Source organism: Phyllobates terribilis, unplaced genomic scaffold (assembly GCF_046119375.1).
Source record: "Phyllobates terribilis strain yellow unplaced genomic scaffold, ASM4611937v1 Scaffold_11__3_contigs__length_659146591, whole genome shotgun sequence".
NCBI classification, from domain to species: Eukaryota; Metazoa; Chordata; class Amphibia; order Anura; family Dendrobatidae; genus Phyllobates; species Phyllobates terribilis.
This window is the reverse complement of record NW_027362771.1, coordinates 643,476,450-643,496,325: the sequence shown is the minus strand read 5'-3', so window position 1 is coordinate 643,496,325 and position 19,876 is coordinate 643,476,450. Positions and strand designations below refer to the sequence as shown.

The 19,876-nt window shown below is 55.3% G+C and overlaps 1 protein-coding gene across 1 annotated transcript in view; it reads right to left on the bottom strand.

The window, feature by feature from the left end:
• Positions 1–19,876, bottom strand: part of LOC141165464 (uncharacterized) — a 231,350-nt gene that overhangs the window by 154,027 nt on the left and 57,447 nt on the right. The window lies entirely within an intron of this gene.

Sequence of the window (19,876 nt, the reverse complement as noted above, 5' to 3'; positions counted from 1 at the left end):
ACCCCCTGCAGAGTGATACAGACAGAAGGGAGCTATGACCCCGCCCCCTGCAGAGTGATACAGATAGAAGGGAGCTATGACCCCACCCCCTGCAGAGAGATACAGATAGAAGGGAGCTATGACCCCACCCCCTGCAGAGTGATACAGATAGAAGGGAGCTATGACCCCGCCCCCTGCAGAGTGATACAGACAGAAGGGAGCTATGACCTCACCCCCTGCAGAGAGATACAGACAGAAGGGAGCTATGACCTCACCCCCTGCAGAGTGATACAGACAGAAGGGAGCTATGACCCCACCCCCTGCAGAGTGATACAGACAGAAGGGAGCTATGACCCCACCCGCTGCAGAGTGATACAGACAGAAGGGAGCTATGACCCCACCCCCTGCAGAGAGATACAGACAGAAGGGAGCTATGACCCCACCCCCTGCAGAGTGATACAGACAGAAGGGAGCTATGACCCCACCCCCTGCAGAGAGATACAGACAGAAGGGAGCTATGACCCCACCCCCTGCAGAGTGATACAGATAGAAGGGAGCTATGACCCCACCCCCTGCAGAGTGATACAGACAGAAGGGAGCTATGACCTCACCCCCTGCAGAGAGATACAGATAGAAGGGAGCTATGACCTCACCCCCTTCAGAGTGATACAGACAGAAGGGAGCTATGACCCCACCCCCTGCAGAGTGATACAGACAGAAGGGAGCTATGACCTCACCCCCTTCAGAGTGATACAGACAGAAGGGAGCTATGACCCCACCCCCTGCAGAGTGATACAGACAGAAGGGAGCTATGACCCCACCCCCTGCAGAGTGATACAGACAGAAGGGAGCTATGACCTCACCCCCTGCAGAGTGATACAGACAGAAGGGAGCTATGACCCCACCCCCTGCAGAGTGATACAGACAGAAGGGAGCTATGACCCCACCCCCTGCAGAGAGATACAGACAGAAGGGAGCTATGACCTCGCCCCCTGCAGAGTGATACAGATAGAAGGGAGCTATGACCTCACCCCCTGCAGAGTGATACAGACAGAAGGGAGCTATGACCCCACCCCCTGCAGAGTGATACAGACAGAAGGGAGCTATGACCCCACCCCCTGCAGAGTGATACAGACAGAAGGGAGCTATGACCTCACCCCCTGCAGAGTGATACAGACAGAAGGGAGCTATGACCTCACCCCCTGCAGAGAGATACAGATAGAAGGGAGCTATGACCCCACCCCCTGCAGAGTGATACAGACAGAAGGGAGCTATGACCCCGCCCCCTGCAGAGTGATACAGACAGAAGGGAGCTATGACCCCGCCCCCTGCACAGTGATACAGACAGAAGGGAGCTATGACCCCACCCCTTGCAGAGAGATACAGATAGAAGGGAGCTATGACCTCACCCCCTGCACAGTGATACAGACAGAAGGGAGCTATGACCCCGCCCCCTGCACAGTGATACAGACAGAAGGGAGCTATGACCCCACCCCTTGCAGAGAGATACAGATAGAAGGGAGCTATGACCTCACCCCCTGCAGAGTGATACAGACAGAAGGGAGCTATGATCTCACCCCCTGCAGAGTGATACAGACAGAAGGGAGCTATGACCTCACCCCCTGCAGAGAGATACAGATAGAAGGAAGCTATGACCCCACCCCCTGCAGAGTGATACAGACAGAAGGGAGCTATGACCCCGCCCCCTGCAGAGTGATACAGACAGAAGGGAGCTATGACCCCGCCCCCTGCACAGTGATACAGACAGAAGGGAGCTATGACCCCGCCCCCTGCAGAGTGATACAGACAGAAGGGAGCTATGACCCCACCCCCTGCAGAGTGATACAGACAGAAGGGAGCTATGACCCCACCCCTTGCAGAGAGATACAGATAGAAGGGAGCTATGACCCCACCCCCTGCAGAGTGATACAGACAGAAGGGAGCTATGACCTCACCCCCTGCAGAGTGATACAGACAGAAGGGAGCTATGACCCCACCCCTTGCAGAGAGATACAGATAGAAGGGAGCTATGACCTCACCCCCTGCAGAGTGATACAGACAGAAGGGAGCTATGACCCCACCCCTTGCAGAGAGATACAGATAGAAGGGAGCTATGACCTCACCCCCTGCAGAGTGATACAGATAGAAGGGAGCTATGACCCCACCCCCTGCAGAGTGATACAGACAGAAGGGAGCTATGACCTCACCCCCTGCAGAGTGATACAGACAGAAGGGAGCTATGACCTCACCCCCTGCAGAGTGATACAGATAGAAGGGAGCTATGACCTCACCCCCTGCAGAGTGATACAGATAGAAGGGAGCTATGACCCCGCCCCCTGCAGAGTGATACAGACAGAAGGGAGCTATGACCCCGCCCCCTGCAGAGTGATACAGACAGAAGGGAGCTATGACCCCGCCCCCTGCAGAGTGATACAGACAGAAGGGAGCTATGACCCCACCCCCTGCAGAGTGATACAGACAGAAGGGAGCTATGACCCCACCCCCTGCAGAGTGATACAGACAGAAGGGAGCTATGACCTCACCCCCTGCAGAGTGATACAGATAGAAGGAAGCTATGACCCCGCCCCCTGCAGAGTGATACAGACAGAAGGGAGCTATGACCCCACCCCCTGCAGAGTGATACAGACAGAAGGGAGCTATGACCTCACCCCCTGCAGAGTGATACAGACAGAAGGGAGCTATGACCCCGCCCCCTGCAGAGTGATACAGACAGAAGGAAGCTATGACCCCGCCCCCTGCAGAGTGATACAGACAGAAGGGAGCTATGACCCCACCCCCTGCAGAGTGATACAGATAGAAGGGAGCTATGACCCCGCCCCCTGCAGAGTGATACAGACAGAAGGGAGCTATGACCCCGCCCCCTGCAGAGTGATACAGACAGAAGGGAGCTATGACCCCACCCCCTGCAGAGTGATACAGACAGAAGGGAGCTATGACTCCACCCCCTGCAGAGTGATACAGACAGAAGGGAGCTATGACCCCGCCCCCTGCAGAGTGATACAGACAGAAGGGAGCTATGACCCCACCCCCTGCAGAGTGATACAGACAGAAGGGAGCTATGACCTCACCCCCTGCAGAGTGATACAGATAGAAGGGAGCTATGACCCCACCCCCTGCAGAGTGATACAGATAGAAGGGAGCTATGACCCCACCCCCTGCAGAGTGATACAGACAGAAGGGAGCTATGACCCCACCCCCTGCAGAGTGATACAGATAGAAGGGAGCTATGACCCCACCCCCTGCAGAGTGATACAGACAGAAGAGAGCTATGACCTCACCCCCTGCAGAGAGATACAGATAGAAGGGAGCTATGACCCCACCCCCTGCAGAGTGATACAGATAGAAGGGAGCTATGACCTCACCCCCTGCAGAGAGATACAGACAGAAGGGAGCTATGACCCCACCCCCTGCAGAGTGATACAGATAGAAGGGAGCTATGACCTCACCCCCTGCAGAGTGATACAGATAGAAGGGAGCTATGACCTCACCCCCTGCAGAGTGATACAGATAGAAGGGAGCTATGACCTCACCCCCTGCAGAGTGATACAGATAGAAGGGAGCTATGACCCCACCCCCTGCAGAGAGATACAGATAGAAGGGAGCTATGACCCCACCCCCTGCAGAGTGATACAGATAGAAGGGAGCTATGACCCCACCCCCTGCAGAGTGATACAGACAGAAGGGAGCTATGACCTCACCCCCTGCAGAGTGATACAGACAGAAGGGAGCTATGACCTCACCCCCTGCAGAGTGATACAGACAGAAGGGAGCTATGACCCCACCCCCTGCAGAGTGATACAGATAGAAGGGAGCTATGACCTCACCCCCTGCAGAGTGATACAGACAGAAGGAAGCTATGACCCCGCCCCCTGCAGAGTGATACAGACAGAAGGGAGCTATGGCCTCACCCCCTGCAGAGTGATACAGACAGAAGGGAGCTATGACCTCACCCCCTGCAGAGTGATACAGACAGAAGGGAGCTATGACCCCACCCCCTGCAGAGTGATACAGATAGAAGGGAGCTATGACCTCACCCCCTGCAGAGTGATACAGACAGAAGGGAGCTATGACCCCACCCCCTGCAGAGTGATACAGACAGAAGGGAGCTATGACCTCACCCCCTGCAGAGTGATACAGACAGAAGGGAGCTGTGACCCCACCCCCTGCAGAGTGATACAGACAGAAGGGAGCTATGACCTCACCCCCTGCAGAGTGATACAGACAGAAGGGAGCTGTGACCCCACCCCCTGCAGAGTGATACAGACAGAAGGGAGCTATGACCCCACCCCCTGCAGAGTGATACAGACAGAAGGGAGCTATGACCTCACCCCCTGCAGAGAGATACAGACAGAAGGGAGCTATGACCCCACCCCCTGCAGAGTGATACAGATAGAAGGGAGCTATGACCCCGCCCCCTGCAGAGTGATACAGATAGAAGGGAGCTATGACCCCACCCCCTGCAGAGAGATACAGACAGAAGGGAGCTATGACCCCACCCCCTGCAGAGTGATACAGATAGAAGGGAGCTATGACCCCGCCCCCTGCAGAGTGATACAGACAGAAGGGAGCTATGACCTCACCCCCTGCAGAGTGATACAGATAGAAGGGAGCTATGACCCCACCCCCTGCAGAGTGATACAGATAGAAGGGAGCTATGACCTCGCCCCCTGCAGAGTGATACAGATAGAAGAGAGCTATGACCTCACCCCCTGCAGAGTGATACAGACAGAAGGGAGCTATGACCCCACCCCCTGCAGAGTGATACAGACAGAAGGGAGCTATGACCCCGCCCCCTGCAGAGTGATACAGATAGAAGGGAGCTATGACCCCACCCCCTGCAGAGTGATACAGACAGAAGGGAGCTATGACCTCACCCCCTGCAGAGTGATACAGATAGGAGGGAGCTATGACCTCACCCCCTGCAGAGTGATACAGACAGAAGGGAGCTATGACCTCACCCCCTGCAGAGTGATACAGATAGGAGGGAGCTATGACCTCACCCCCTGCAGAGTGATACAGACAGAAGGAAGCTATGACCCCGCCCCCTGCAGAGTGATACAGATAGAAGGGAGCTATGACCCCACCCCCTGCAGAGAGATACAGATAGAAGGGAGCTATGACCCCACCCCCTGCAGAGTGATACAGATAGAAGGGAGCTATGACCCCGCCCCCTGCAGAGTGATACAGACAGAAGGGAGCTATGACCTCACCCCCTGCAGAGAGATACAGACAGAAGGGAGCTATGACCTCACCCCCTGCAGAGTGATACAGACAGAAGTGAGCTATGACCCCACCCCCTGCAGAGTGATACAGATAGAAGGGAGCTATGACCCCACCCCCTGCAGAGTGATACAGACAGAAGGGAGCTATGACCCCACCCCTTGCAGAGTGATACAGACAGAAGGGAGCTATGACCCCACCCCCTGCAGAGAGATACAGACAGAAGGAAGCTTTGACCCCGCCCCCTGCAGAGTGATACAGACAGAAGGGAGCTATGACCTCACCCCCTGAAGAGTGATACAGATAGAAGGGAGCTATGACCCCACCCCCTGCAGAGTGATACAGATAGAAGGGAGCTATGACCTCGCCCCCTGCAGAGTGATACAGATAGAAGAGAGCTATGACCCCACCCCCTGCAGAGTGATACAGACAGAAGGGAGCTATGGCCTCACCCCCTGCAGAGTGATACAGACAGAAGGGAGCTATGACCTCACCCCCTGCAGAGTGATACAGACAGAAGGGAGCTATGACCCCACCCCCTGCAGAGTGATACAGATAGAAGGGAGCTATGACCTCACCCCCTGCAGAGTGATACAGACAGAAGGGAGCTATGACCCCACCCCCTGCAGAGTGATACAGACAGAAGGGAGCTATGACCTCACCCCCTGCAGAGTGATACAGACAGAAGGGAGCTGTGACCCCACCCCCTGCAGAGTGATACAGACAGAAGGGAGCTATGACCCCACCCCCTGCAGAGAGATACAGACAGAAGGGAGCTATGACCCCACCCCCTGCAGAGTGATACAGATAGAAGGGAGCTATGACCCCGCCCCCTGCAGAGTGATACAGATAGAAGGGAGCTATGACCCCACCCCCTGCAGAGAGATACAGACAGAAGGGAGCTATGACCCCACCCCCTGCAGAGTGATACAGATAGAAGGGAGCTATGACCTCACCCCCTGCAGAGTGATACAGACAGAAGGGAGCTATGACCTCACCCCCTGCAGAGTGATACAGACAGAAGGGAGCTATGACCTCACCCCCTGCAGAGTGATACAGACAGAAGGGAGCTATGACCTCACCCCCTGCAGAGTGATACAGATAGAAGGGAGCTATGACCCCACCCCCTGCAGAGTGATACAGATAGAAGGGAGCTATGACCTCGCCCCCTGCAGAGTGATACAGATAGAAGAGAGCTATGACCTCACCCCCTGCAGAGTGATACAGACAGAAGGGAGCTATGACCCCACCCCCTGCAGAGTGATACAGACAGAAGGGAGCTATGACCCCGCCCCCTGCAGAGTGATACAGATAGAAGGGAGCTATGACCCCACCCCCTGCAGGGTGATACAGATAGGAGGGAGCTATGACCTCACCCCCTGCAGAGTGATACAGACAGAAGGGAGCTATGACCTCACCCCCTGCAGAGTGATACAGATAGGAGGGAGCTATGACCTCACCCCCTGCAGAGTGATACAGACAGAAGGGAGCTATGACCCCGCCCCCTGCAGAGTGATACAGATAGAAGGGAGCTATGACCCCACCCCCTGCAGAGTGATACAGATAGAAGGGAGCTATGACCCCGCCCCCTGCAGAGTGATACAGACAGAAGGGAGCTATGACCTCACCCCCTGCAGAGAGATACAGACAGAAGGGAGCTATGACCTCACCCCCTGCAGAGTGATACAGACAGAAGGGAGCTATGACCCCGCCCCCTGCAGAGTGATACAGACAGAAGGGAGCTATGACCCCACCCCTTGCAGAGTGATACAGACAGAAGGGAGCTATGACCCCACCCCTTGCAGAGTGATACAGACAGAAGGGAGCTATGACCCCACCCCCTGCAGAGAGATACAGATAGAAGGGAGCTATGACCTCACCCCCTGCAGAGTGATACAGACAGAAGGGAGCTATGACCCCACCACCTGCAGAGTGATACAGACAGAAGGGAGCTATGACCCCACCCCCTGCAGAGTGATACAGACAGAAGGGAGCTATGACCCCACCCCCTGCAGAGTGATACAGACAGAAGGGAGCTATGACCCCACCCCCTGCAGAGAGATACAGATAGAAGGGAGCTATGACCTCACCCCCTGCAGAGTGATACAGACAGAAGGGAGCTATGACCCCACCCCTTGCAGAGTGATACAGACAGAAGGGAGCTATGACCCCACCCCCTGCAGAGTGATACAGACAGAAGGGAGCTATGACCCCGCCCCCTGCAGAGAGATACAGATAGAAGGGAGCTATGACCCCGCCCCTTGCAGAGTGATACAGACAGAAGGGAGCTATGACCCCACCCCCTGCAGAGAGATACAGATAGAAGGGAGCTATGACCCCACCCCTTGCAGAGTGATACAGACAGAAGGGAGCTATGACCCCACCCCTTGCAGAGTGATACAGACAGAAGGGAGCTATGACCCCACCCCCTGCAGAGAGATACAGATAGAAGGGAGCTATGACCTCACCCCCTGCAGAGTGATACAGACAGAAGGGAGCTATGACCCCACCCCCTGCAGAGTGATACAGACAGAAGGGAGCTATGACCCCACCCCCTGCAGAGAGATACAGACAGAAGGGAGCTATGACCTCGCCCCCTGCAGAGTGATACAGATAGAAGGGAGCTATGACCTCACCCCCTGCAGAGTGATACAGACAGAAGGGAGCTATGACCCCACCCCCTGCAGAGTGATACAGACAGAAGGGAGCTATGACCTCACCCCCTGCAGAGTGATACAGACAGAAGGGAGCTATGACCCCACCCCCTGCAGAGTGATACAGACAGAAGGGAGCTATGACCTCACCCCCTGCAGAGAGATACAGATAGAAGGGAGCTATGACCTCACCCCCTGCAGAGTGATACAGACAGAAGGGAGCTATGACCCCGCCCCCTGCAGAGTGATACAGACAGAAGGGAGCTATGACCCCGCCCCCTGCAGAGTGATACAGATAGAAGGGAGCTATGACCTCACCCCCTGCAGAGTGATACAGATAGAAGGGAGCTATGACCCCACCCCCTGCAGAGAGATACAGATAGAAGGGAGCTATGACCTCACCCCCTGCAGAGTGATACAGACAGAAGGGAGCTATGACCCCGCCCCCTGCAGAGTGATACAGACAGAAGGGAGCTATGACCCCACCCCTTGCAGAGTGATACAGACAGAAGGGAGCTATGACCCCACCCCCTGCAGAGAGATACAGATAGAAGGGAGCTATGACCTCACCCCCTGCAGAGAGATACAGATAGAAGGGAGCTATGACCTCACCCCCTGCAGAGTGATACAGACAGAAGGGAGCTATGACCCCGCCCCCTGCAGAGTGATACAGACAGAAGGGAGCTATGACCCCGCCCCCTGCAGAGAGATACAGATAGAAGGGAGCTATGACCTCACCCCCTGCAGAGTGATACAGATAGAAGGGAGCTATGACCCCACCCCCTGCAGAGTGATACTGACAGAAGGGAGCTATGACCTCACCCCCTGCAGAGTGATACAGACAGAAGGGAGCTATGACCCCACCCCCTGCAGAGAGATACAGATAGAAGGGAGCTATGACCTCACCCCCTGCAGAGTGAAACAGATAGAAGGGAGCTATGACCCCACCCCCTGCAGAGTGATACAGACAGAAGGTAGCTATGACCTCACCACCTGCAGAGTGATACAGACAGAAGGGAGCTATGACCTCACCCCCTGCAGAGTGATACAGATAGAAGGGAGCTATGACCTCACCCCCTGCAGAGTGATACAGACAGAAGGGAGCTATGACCCCACCCCCTGCAGAGTGATACAGACAGAAGGGAGCTATGACCCCACCCCCTGCAGAGTGATACAGACAGAAGGGAGCTATGACCTCACCCCCTGCAGAGTGATACAGACAGAAGGGAGCTATGACCTCACCCCCTGCAGAGTGATACAGACAGAAGGGAGCTATGACCCCACCCCCTGCAGAGTGATACAGACAGAAGGGAGCTATGACCTCACCCCCTGCAGAGTGATACAGATAGAAGGGAGCTATGACCTCACCCCCTGCAGAGTGATACAGACAGAAGGGAGCTATGACCCCACCCCCTGCAGAGTGATACAGACAGAAGGGAGCTATGACCTCACCCCCTGCAGAGTGATACAGACAGAAGGGAGCTATGACCTCACCCCCTGCAGAGTGATACAGATAGAAGGGAGCTATGACCCCACCCCCTGCAGAGTGATACAGATAGAAGGGAGCTATGACCTCACCCCCTGCAGAGTGATACAGACAGAAGGGAGCTATGACCCCACCCCCTGCAGAGTGATACAGACAGAAGGGAGCTATGACCCCACCCCCTGCAGAGTGATACAGACAGAAGGGAGCTATGACCTCACCCCCTGCAGAGTGATACAGACAGAAGGGAGCTATGACCCCACCCCCTGCAGAGTGATACAGACAGAAGAGAGCTATGACCCCACCCCCTGCAGAGTGATACAGATAGAAGGGAGCTATGACCTCACCCCCTGCAGAGTGATACAGACAGAAGGGAGCTATGACCCCACCCCCTGCAGAGTGATACAGACAGAAGGGAGCTATGACCCCACCCCCTGCAGAGTGATACAGACAGAAGGGAGCTATGACCCCACCCCCTGCAGAGTGATACAGACAGAAGGGAGCTATGACCCCACCCCCTGCAGAGTGATACAGACAGAAGGGAGCTATGACCTCACCCCCTGCAGAGTGATACAGACAGAAGAGAGCTATGACCCCACCCCCTGCAGAGAGATACAGACAGAAGGGAGCTATGACCCCACCCCCTGCAGAGTGATACAGACAGAAGGGAGCTATGACCTCACCCCCTGCAGAATGATACAGACAGAAGGGAGCTATGACCTCACCCCCTGCAGAGTGATACAGACAGAAGGGAGCTATGACCTCACCCCCTGCAGAGTGATACAGACAGAAGGGAGCTATGACCCCACCCCCTGCAGAGTGATACAGACAGAAGGGAGCTATGACCCCTCCCCCTGCAGAGTGATACAGACAGAAGGGAGCTATGACCTCACCCCCTGCAGAGTGATACAGACAGAAGGGAGCTATGACCCCACCCCCTGCAGAGTGATACAGACAGAAGGGAGCTATGACCCCGCCCCCTGCAGAGTGATACAGACAGAAGGGAGCCATGACCCCACCCCCTGCAGAGTGATACAGACAGAAGGGAGCTATGACCTCACCCCCTGCAGAGTGATACAGATAGAAGGGAGCTATGACCCCACCCCCTGCAGAGTGATACAGATAGAAGGGAGCTATGACCTCACCCCCTGCAGAGTGATACAGACAGAAGGGAGCTATGACCCCACCCCCTGCAGAGTGATACAGATAGAAGGGAGCTATGACCTCACCCCCTGCAGAGTGATACAGATAGAAGGGAGCTATGACCCCACCCCCTGCAGAGAGATACAGACAGAAGGGAGCTATGACCCCACCCCCTGCAGAGTGATACAGACAGAAGGGAGCTATGACCCCACCCCCTGCAGAGAGATACAGACAGAAGGGAGCTATGACCCCACCCCCTGCAGAGTGATACAGATAGAAGGGAGCTATGACCTCACCCCCTGCAGAGTGATACAGACAGAAGGGAGCTATGACCCCACCCCCTGCAGAGTGATACAGACAGAAGGGAGCTATGACCTCACCCCCTGCAGAGTGATACAGATAGAAGGGAGCTATGACCCCACCCCCTGCAGAGAGATACAGACAGAAGGGAGCTATGACCTCACCCCCTGCAGAGTGATACAGACAGAAGGGAGCTATGACCTGACCCCCTGCAGAGTGATACAGACAGAAGGGAGCTATGACCCCGCCCCCTGCAGAGTGATACAGATAGAAGGGAGCTATGACCTCACCCCCTGCAGAGTGATACAGACAGAAGGGAGCTATGACCTCACCCCCTGCAGAGTGATACAGATAGAAGGGAGCTATGACCCCGACCCCTGCAGAGTGATACAGATAGAAGGGAGCTATGACCCCACCCCCTGCAGAGTGATACAAACAGAAGGGAGCTAACACCCCACCCCCTGCAGAGAGATACAGATAGAAGGGAGCTATGACCTCACCCCCTGCAGAGTGATACAGACAGAAGGGAGCTAACACCCCACCCCCTGCAGAGAGATACAGATAGAAGGGAGCTATGACCCCACCCCCTGCAGAGTGATACAGACAGAAGGGAGCTATGACCCCACCCCCTGCAGAGAGATACAGATAGAAGGGAGCTATGACCCCACCCCCTGCAGAGTGATACAGATAGAAGGGAGCTATGACCCCACCCCCTGCAGAGAGATACAGACAGAAGGGAGCTATGACCTCACCCCCTGCAGAGTGATACAGACAGAAGGGAGCTATGACCTCACCCCCTGCAGAGTGATACAGACAGAAGGGAGCTATGACCTCACCCCCTGCAGAGTGATACAGACAGAAGGGAGCTATGACCTCACCCCCTGCAGAGTGATACAGATAGAAGGGAGCTATGACCTCACCCCCTGCAGAGTGATACAGATAGAAGGGAGCTATGACCTCACCCCCCTGCAGAGTGATACAGACAGAAGGGAGCTATGACCTCACCCCCTGCAGAGAGATACAGACAGAAGGGAGCTATGACCCCACCCCCTGCAGAGTGATACAGATAGAAGGGAGCTATGACCCCACCCCCTGCAGAGTGATACAGATAGAAGGGAGCTATGACCCCACCCCCTGCAGAGTGATACAGATAGAAGGGAGCTATGACCCCACCCCCTGCAGAGTGATACAGATAGAAGGGAGCTATGACCCCGCCCCCTGCAGAGTGATACAGATAGAAGGGAGCTATGACCCCGCCCCCTGCAGAGTGATACACATAGAAGGGAGCTATGACCCCGCCCCCTGCAGAGTGATACACATAGAAGGGAGCTATGACCCCGCCCCCTGCAGAGAGATACAGATAGAAGGGAGCTATGACCTCACCCCCTGCAGAGTGATACAGATAGAAGGGAGCTATGACCTCACCCCCTGCAGAGTGATACAGACAGAAGGGAGCTATGACCTCACCCCCTGCAGAGTGATACAGATAGAAGGGAGCTATGACCCCACCCCCTGCAGAGTGATACAGACAGAAGGGAGCTATGACCTCACCCCCTGCAGAGAGATACAGATAGAAGGGAGCTATGACCTCACCCCCTGCAGAGTGATAGAGACAGAAGGGAGCTATGACCTCACCCCCTGCAGAGTGATACAGATAGAAGGGAGCTATGACCTCACCCCCTGCAGAGTGATACAGATAGAAGGGAGCTATGACCCCGCCCCCTGCAGAGTGATACAGATAGAAGGGAGCTATGACCCCACCCCCTGCAGAGAGATACAGATAGAAGGGAGCTATGACCCCACCCCCTGCAGAGTGATACAGATAGAAGGGAGCTATGACCCCGCCCCCTGCAGAGTGATACAGATAGAAGGGAGCTATGACCCCACCCCCTGCAGAGAGATACAGATAGAAGGGAGCTATGACCTCACCCCCTGCAGAGTGATACAGATAGAAGGGAGCTATGACCCCACCCCCTGCAGAGTGATACAGACAAAAGGGAGCTATGACCCCACCCCCTGCAGAGTGATACAGATAGAAGGGAGCTATGACCCCGCCCCCTGCAGAGTGATACAGACAGAAGGGAGCTATGACCTCACCCCCTGCAGAGTGATACAGACAGAAGAGAGCTATGACCCCACCCCCTGCAGAGTGATACAGACAGAAGGGAGCTATGACCTCGCCCCCTGCAGAGAGATACAGATAGAAGGGAGCTATGACCTCACCCCCTGCAGAGTGATACAGACAGAAGGGAGCTATGACCTCACCCCCTGCAGAGTGATACAGACAGAAGGGAGCTATGACCCCACCCCCTGCAGAGTGATACAGACAGAAGGGAGCTATGACCCCGCCCCCTGCAGAGTGATACAGATAGAAGGGAGCTATGACCTCACCCCCTGCAGAGTGATACAGACAGAAGGGAGCTATGACCCCACCCCCTGCAGAGTGATACAGATAGAAGGGAGCTATGACCTCACCCCCTGCAGAGTGATACAGACAGAAGGGAGCTATGACCCCACCCCCTGCAGAGTGATACAGACAGAAGGGAGCTATGACCCCACCCCCTGCAGAGTGATACAGACAGAAGGGAGCTATGACCCCGCCCCCTGCAGAGTGATACAGATAGAAGGGAGCTATGACCTCACCCCCTGCAGAGTGATACAGACAGAAGGGAGCTATGACCCCTCCCCCTGCAGAGTGATACAGACAGAAGGGAGCTATGACCCCACCCCCTGCAGAGTGATACAGATAGAAGGGAGCTATGACCTCACCCCCTGCAGAGTGATACAGACAGAAGGGAGCTATGACCCCTCCCCCTGCAGAGTGATACAGACAGAAGGGAGCTATGACCCCACCCCCTGCAGAGTGATACAGATAGAAGGGAGCTATGACCCCACCCCCTGCAGAGTGATACAGACAGAAGGGAGCTATGACCCCACCCCCTGCAGAGTGATACAGACAGAAGGGAGCTATGACCCCGCCCCCTGCAGAGTGATACAGACAGAAGGGAGCTATGACCTCACCCCCTGCAGAGTGATACAGACAGAAGGGAGCTATGACCCCACCCCCTGCAGAGTGATACAGACAGAAGGGAGCTATGACCCCGCCCCCTGCAGAGTGATACAGACAGAAGGGAGCTATGACCTCACCCCCTGCAGAGTGATACAGACAGAAGGGAGCTATGACCCCACACCCTGCAGAGTGATACAGACAGAAGGGAGCTATGACCCCGCCCCCTGCAGAGTGATACAGACAGAAGGGAGCTATGACCCCACCCCCTGCAGAGAGATACAGATAGAAGGGAGCTATGACCTCACCCCCTGCAGAGTGATACAGACAGAAGGGAGCTATGACCCCACCCCCTGCAGAGTGATACAGACAGAAGGGAGCTATGACCCCTCCCCCTGCAGAGTGATACAGACAGAAGGGAGCTATGACCCCACCCCCTGCAGAGTGATACAGACAGAAGGGAGCTATGACCTCACCCCCTGCAGAGTGATACAGACAGAAGGGAGCTATGACCCCACCCCCTGCAGAGTGATACAGACAGAAGGGAGCTATGACCCCGCCCCCTGCAGAGTGATACAGACAGAAGGGAGCTATGACCCCACCCCCTGCAGAGTGATACAGACAGAAGGGAGCTATGACCTCACCCCCTGCAGAGTGATACAGACAGAAGGGAGCTATGACCTCACCCCCTGCAGAGTGATACAGACAGAAGGGAGCTATGACCCCGCCCCCTGCAGAGTGATACAGATAGAAGGGAGCTATGACCTCACCCCCTGCAGAGTGATACAGACAGAAGGGAGCTATGACCCCACCCCCTGCAGAGTGATACAGATAGAAGGGAGCTATGACCCCGCCCCCTGCAGAGTGATACAGATAGAAGGGAGCTAACACCCCACCCCCTGCAGAGAGATACAGATAGAAGGGAGCTATGACCTCACCCCCTGCAGAGTGATACAGACAGAAGGGAGCTAACACCCCACCCCCTGCAGAGAGATACAGATAGAAGGGAGCTATGACCCCACCCCCTGCAGAGTGATACAGACAGAAGGGAGCTATGACCCCACCCCCTGCAGAGAGATACAGATAGAAGGGAGCTATGACCCCACCCCCTGCAGAGTGATACAGATAGAAGGGAGCTATGACCCCGCCCCCTGCAGAGTGATACAGACAGAAGGGAGCTATGACCTTACCCCCTGCAGAGTGATACAGACAGAAGGGAGCTATGACCTCACCCCCTGCAGAGTGATACAGACAGAAGGGAGCTATGACCTCACCCCCTGCAGAGTGATACAGACAGAAGGGAGCTATGACCTTACCCCCTGCAGAGTGATACAGACAGAAGGGAGCTATGACCTCACCCCCTGCAGAGTGATACAGACAGAAGGGAGCTATGACCTCACCCCCTGCAGAGTGATAGAGACAGAAGGGAGCTATGACCTCACCCCCTGCAGAGTGATACAGACAGAAGGGAGCTATGACCTCACCCCCTGCAGAGAGATACAGACAGAAGGGAGCTATGACCCCACCCCCTGCAGAGTGATACAGATAGAAGGGAGCTATGACCCCACCCCCTGCAGAGTGATACAGATAGAAGGGAGCTATGACCTCACCCCCTGCAGAGTGATACAGACAGAAGGGAGCTATGACCTCACCCCCTGCAGAGAGATACAGACAGAAGGGAGCTATGACCCCACCCCCTGCAGAGTGATACAGACAGAAGGGAGCTATGACCTCACCCCCTGCAGAGAGATACAGACAGAAGGGAGCTATGACCCCACCCCCTGCAGAGTGATACAGATAGAAGGGAGCTATGACCCCGCCCCCTGCAGAGTGATACAGATAGAAGGGAGCTATGACCCCACCCCCTGCAGAGAGATACAGATAGAAGGGAGCTATGACCTCACCCCCTGCAGAGTGATACAGACAGAAGGGAGCTATGACCTCACCCCCTGCAGAGAGATACAGATAGAAGGGAGCTATGACCTCACCCCCTGCAGAGTGATAGAGACAGAAGGGAGCTATGACCTCACCCCCTGCAGAGTGATACAGATAGAAGGGAGCTATGAACTCACCCCCTGCAGAGTGATACAGATAGAAGGGAGCTATGACCCCGCCCCCTGCAGAGTGATACAGATAGAAGGGAGCTATGACCCCACCCCCTGCAGAGAGATACAGATAGAAGGGAGCTATGACCCCACCCCCTGCAGAGTGATACAGACAGAAGGGAGCTATGACCTCACCCCCTGCAGAGTGATACAGACAGAAGGAAGCTATGACCCCACCCCCTGCAGAGTGATACAGATAGAAGGGAGCTATGACCTCACCCCCTGCAGAGTGATACAGACAGAAGGGAGCTATGACCTCACCCCCTGCAGAGTGATACAGACAGAAGGGAGCTATGACCTCACCCCCTGCAGAGAGATACAGATAGAAGGGAGCTATGACCTCACCCCCTGCAGAGTGATAGAGACAGAAGGGAGCTATGACCTCACCCCCTGCAGAGTGATACAGATAGAAGGGAGCTATGAACTCACCCCCTGCAGAGTGATACAGACAGAAGGGAGCTATGACCTCACCCCCTGCAGAGTGATACAGACAGAAGGGAGCTATGACCTCACCCCCTGCAGAGAGATACAGATAGAAGGGAGCTATGACCTCACCCCCTGCAGAGTGATACAGACAGAAGGGAGCTATGACCTCACCCCCTGCAGAGAGATACAGATAGAAGGGAGCTATGACCTCACCCCCTGCAGAGTGATAGAGACAGAAGGGAGCTATGACCTCACCCCCTGCAGAGTGATACAGATAGAAGGGAGCTATGAACTCACCCCCTGCAGAGTGATACAGATAGAAGGGAGCTATGACCCCGCCCCCTGCAGAGTGATACAGATAGAAGGGAGCTATGACCCCACCCCCTGCAGAGAGATACAGATAGAAGGGAGCTATGACCCCACCCCCTGCAGAGTGATACAGATAGAAGGGAGCTATGACCCCGCCCCCTGCAGAGTGATACAGATAGAAGGGAGCTATGACCCCACCCCCTGCAGAGAGATACAGATAGAAGGGAGCTATGACCTCACCCCCTGCAGAGTGATACAGATAGAAGGGAGCTATGACCTCACCCCCTGCAGAGTGATACAGACAGAAGAGAGCTATGACCCCACCCCCTGCAGAGTGATACAGACAGAAGGGAGCTATGACCTCACCCCCTGCAGAGTGATACAGACAGAAGGGAGCTATGACCCAACCCCCTGCAGAGTGATACAGACAGAAGGGAGCTATGACCCCACCCCCTGCAGAGTGATACAGATAGAAGGGAGCTATGACCTCACCCCCTGCAGAGTGATACAGACAGAAGAGAGCTATGACCCCACCCCCTGCAGAGTGATACAGACAGAAGGGAGCTATGACCCCGCCCCCTGCAGAGTGATACAGACAGAAGGGAGCTATGACCCAACCCCCTGCAGAGTGATACAGACAGAAGGGAGCTATGACCCCACCCCCTGCAGAGTGATACAGACAGAAGGGAGCTATGACCTCACCCCCTGCAGAGTGATACAGACAGAAGGGAGCTGTGACCCCACCCCCTGCAGAGTGATACAGACAGAAGGGAGCTATGACCTCACCCCCTGCAGAGTGATACAGACAGAAGGGAGCTATGACCCCGCCCCCTGCAGAGTGATACAGACAGAAGGGAGCTATGACCCCACCCCCTGCAGAGTGATACAGACAGAAGGGAGCTATGACCCCACCCCCTGCAGAGAGATACAGACAGAAGGGAGCTATGACCTCACCCCCTGCAGAGAGATACAGATAGAAGGGAGCTATGACCCCCCCCCTGCAGAGTGATACAGACAGAAGGGAGCTGTGACCTCACCCCCTGCAGAGTGATACAGACAGAAGGGAGCTATGACCTCACCCCCTGCAGAGTGATACAGACAGAAGGGAGCTATGACCCCACCCCCTGCAGAGTGATACAGACAGAAGGGAGCTATGACCCCACCTCCTGCAGAGAGATACAGATAGAAGGGAGCTATGACCACACCCCCTGCAGAGTGATACAGACAGAAGGGAGCTATGACCTCACCCCCTGCACAGTGATACAGACAGAAGGGAGCTATGACCCCACCCCCTGCAGAGTGATACAGACAGAAGGGAGCTATGACCCCGCCCCCTGCAGAGAGATACAGACAGAAGGGAGCTATGACCCCACCCCCTGCAGAGTGATACAGACAGAAGGGAGCTATGACCTCACCCCCTGCAGAGAGATACAGACAGCAGGGAGCTATGACCTCACCCCCTGCAGAGTGATACAGATAGAAGGGAGCTATGACCTTACCCCCTGCAGAGTGATACAGACAGAAGGGAGCTATGACCCCACCCCCTGCAGAGTGATACAGACAGAAGGGAGCTATGACCTTACCCCCTGCAGAGTGATACAGATAGAAGGGAGCTATGACCTTACCCCCTGCAGAGTGATACAGATAGAAGGGAGCTATGACCTTACCCCCTGCAGAGTGATACAGATAGAAGGGAGCTATGACCTCACCCCCTGCAGAGTGATACAGACAGAAGGGAGCTATGACCCCACCCCCTGCAGAGAGATACAGACAGCAGGGAGCTATGACCTCACCCCCTGCAGAGTGATACAGATAGAAGGGAGCTATGACCTTACCCCCTGCAGAGTGATACAGACAGAAGGGAGCTATGACCCCACCCCCTGCAGAGTGATACAGACAGAAGGGAGCTATGACCTTACCCCCTGCAGAGTGATACAAATAGAAGGGAGCTATGACCTTACCCCCTGCAGAGTGATACAGATAGAAGGGAGCTATGACCTTACCCCCTGCAGAGTGATACAGATAGAAGGGAGCTATGACCTTACCCCCTGCAGAGTGATACAGACAGAAGGGAGCTATGACCCCCCCCCCTGCAGAGTGATACAGATAGAAGGGAGCTATGACCTTACCCCCTGCAGAGTGATACAGATAGAAGGGAGCTATGACCCCACCCCCTGCAGAGAGATACAGACAGAAGGGAGCTATGACCTTACCCCCTGCAGAGTGATACAGACAGAAGGGAGCTATGACCTTACCCCCTGCAGAGTGATACAGATAGAAGGGAGCTATGACCTTACCCCCTGCAGAGTGATACAGATAGAAGGGAGCTATGACCTTACCCCCTGCAGAGTGATACAGATAGAAGGGAGCTATGACCTTACCCCCTGCAGAGTGATACAGACAGAAGGGAGCTATGACCCCCCCCCCTGCAGAGTGATACAGATAGAAGGGAGCTATGACCCCCCCCCTGCAGAGTGATACAAATAGAAGGGAGCTATGACCCCACCCCCTGCAGAGTGATACAGATAGAAGGGAGCTATGACCCCACCCCCTGCAGAGTGATACAGACAGAAGGGAGCTATGACCTCACCCCCTGCAGAGTGATACAGACAGAAGGGAGCTATGACCTCACCCCCTGCAGAGTGATACAGATAGAAGGGAGCTATGACCCCACCCCCTGCAGAGTGATACAGATAGAAGGGAGCTATGACCTCACCCCCTGCAGAGTGATACAGACAGAAGGGAGCTATGACCTCACCCCCTGCAGAGTGATACAGATAGAAGGGAGCTATGACCCCACCCCCTGCAGAGTGATACAGATAGAAGGGAGCTATGACCTCACCCCCTGCAGAGTGATACAGATAGAAGGGAGCTATGACCCCACCCCCTGCAGAGTGATACAGATAGAAGGGAGCTATGACCTCACCCCCTGCAGAGTGATACAGATAGAAGAGAGCTATGACCCCACCCCCTGCAGAGTGATACAGATAGAAGGGAGCTATGACCCCACCCCCTGCAGAGTGATACAGATAGAAGGGAGCTATGACCTCACCCCCTGCAGAGTGATACAGATAGAAGGGAGCTATGACCCCACCCCCTGCAGAGTGATACAGACAGAAGGGAGCTATGACCTCACCCCCTGCAGAGTGATACAGATAGAAGGGAGCTATGACCCCACCCCCTGCAGAGAGATACAGACAGAAGGGAGCTATGACCTTACCCCCTGCAG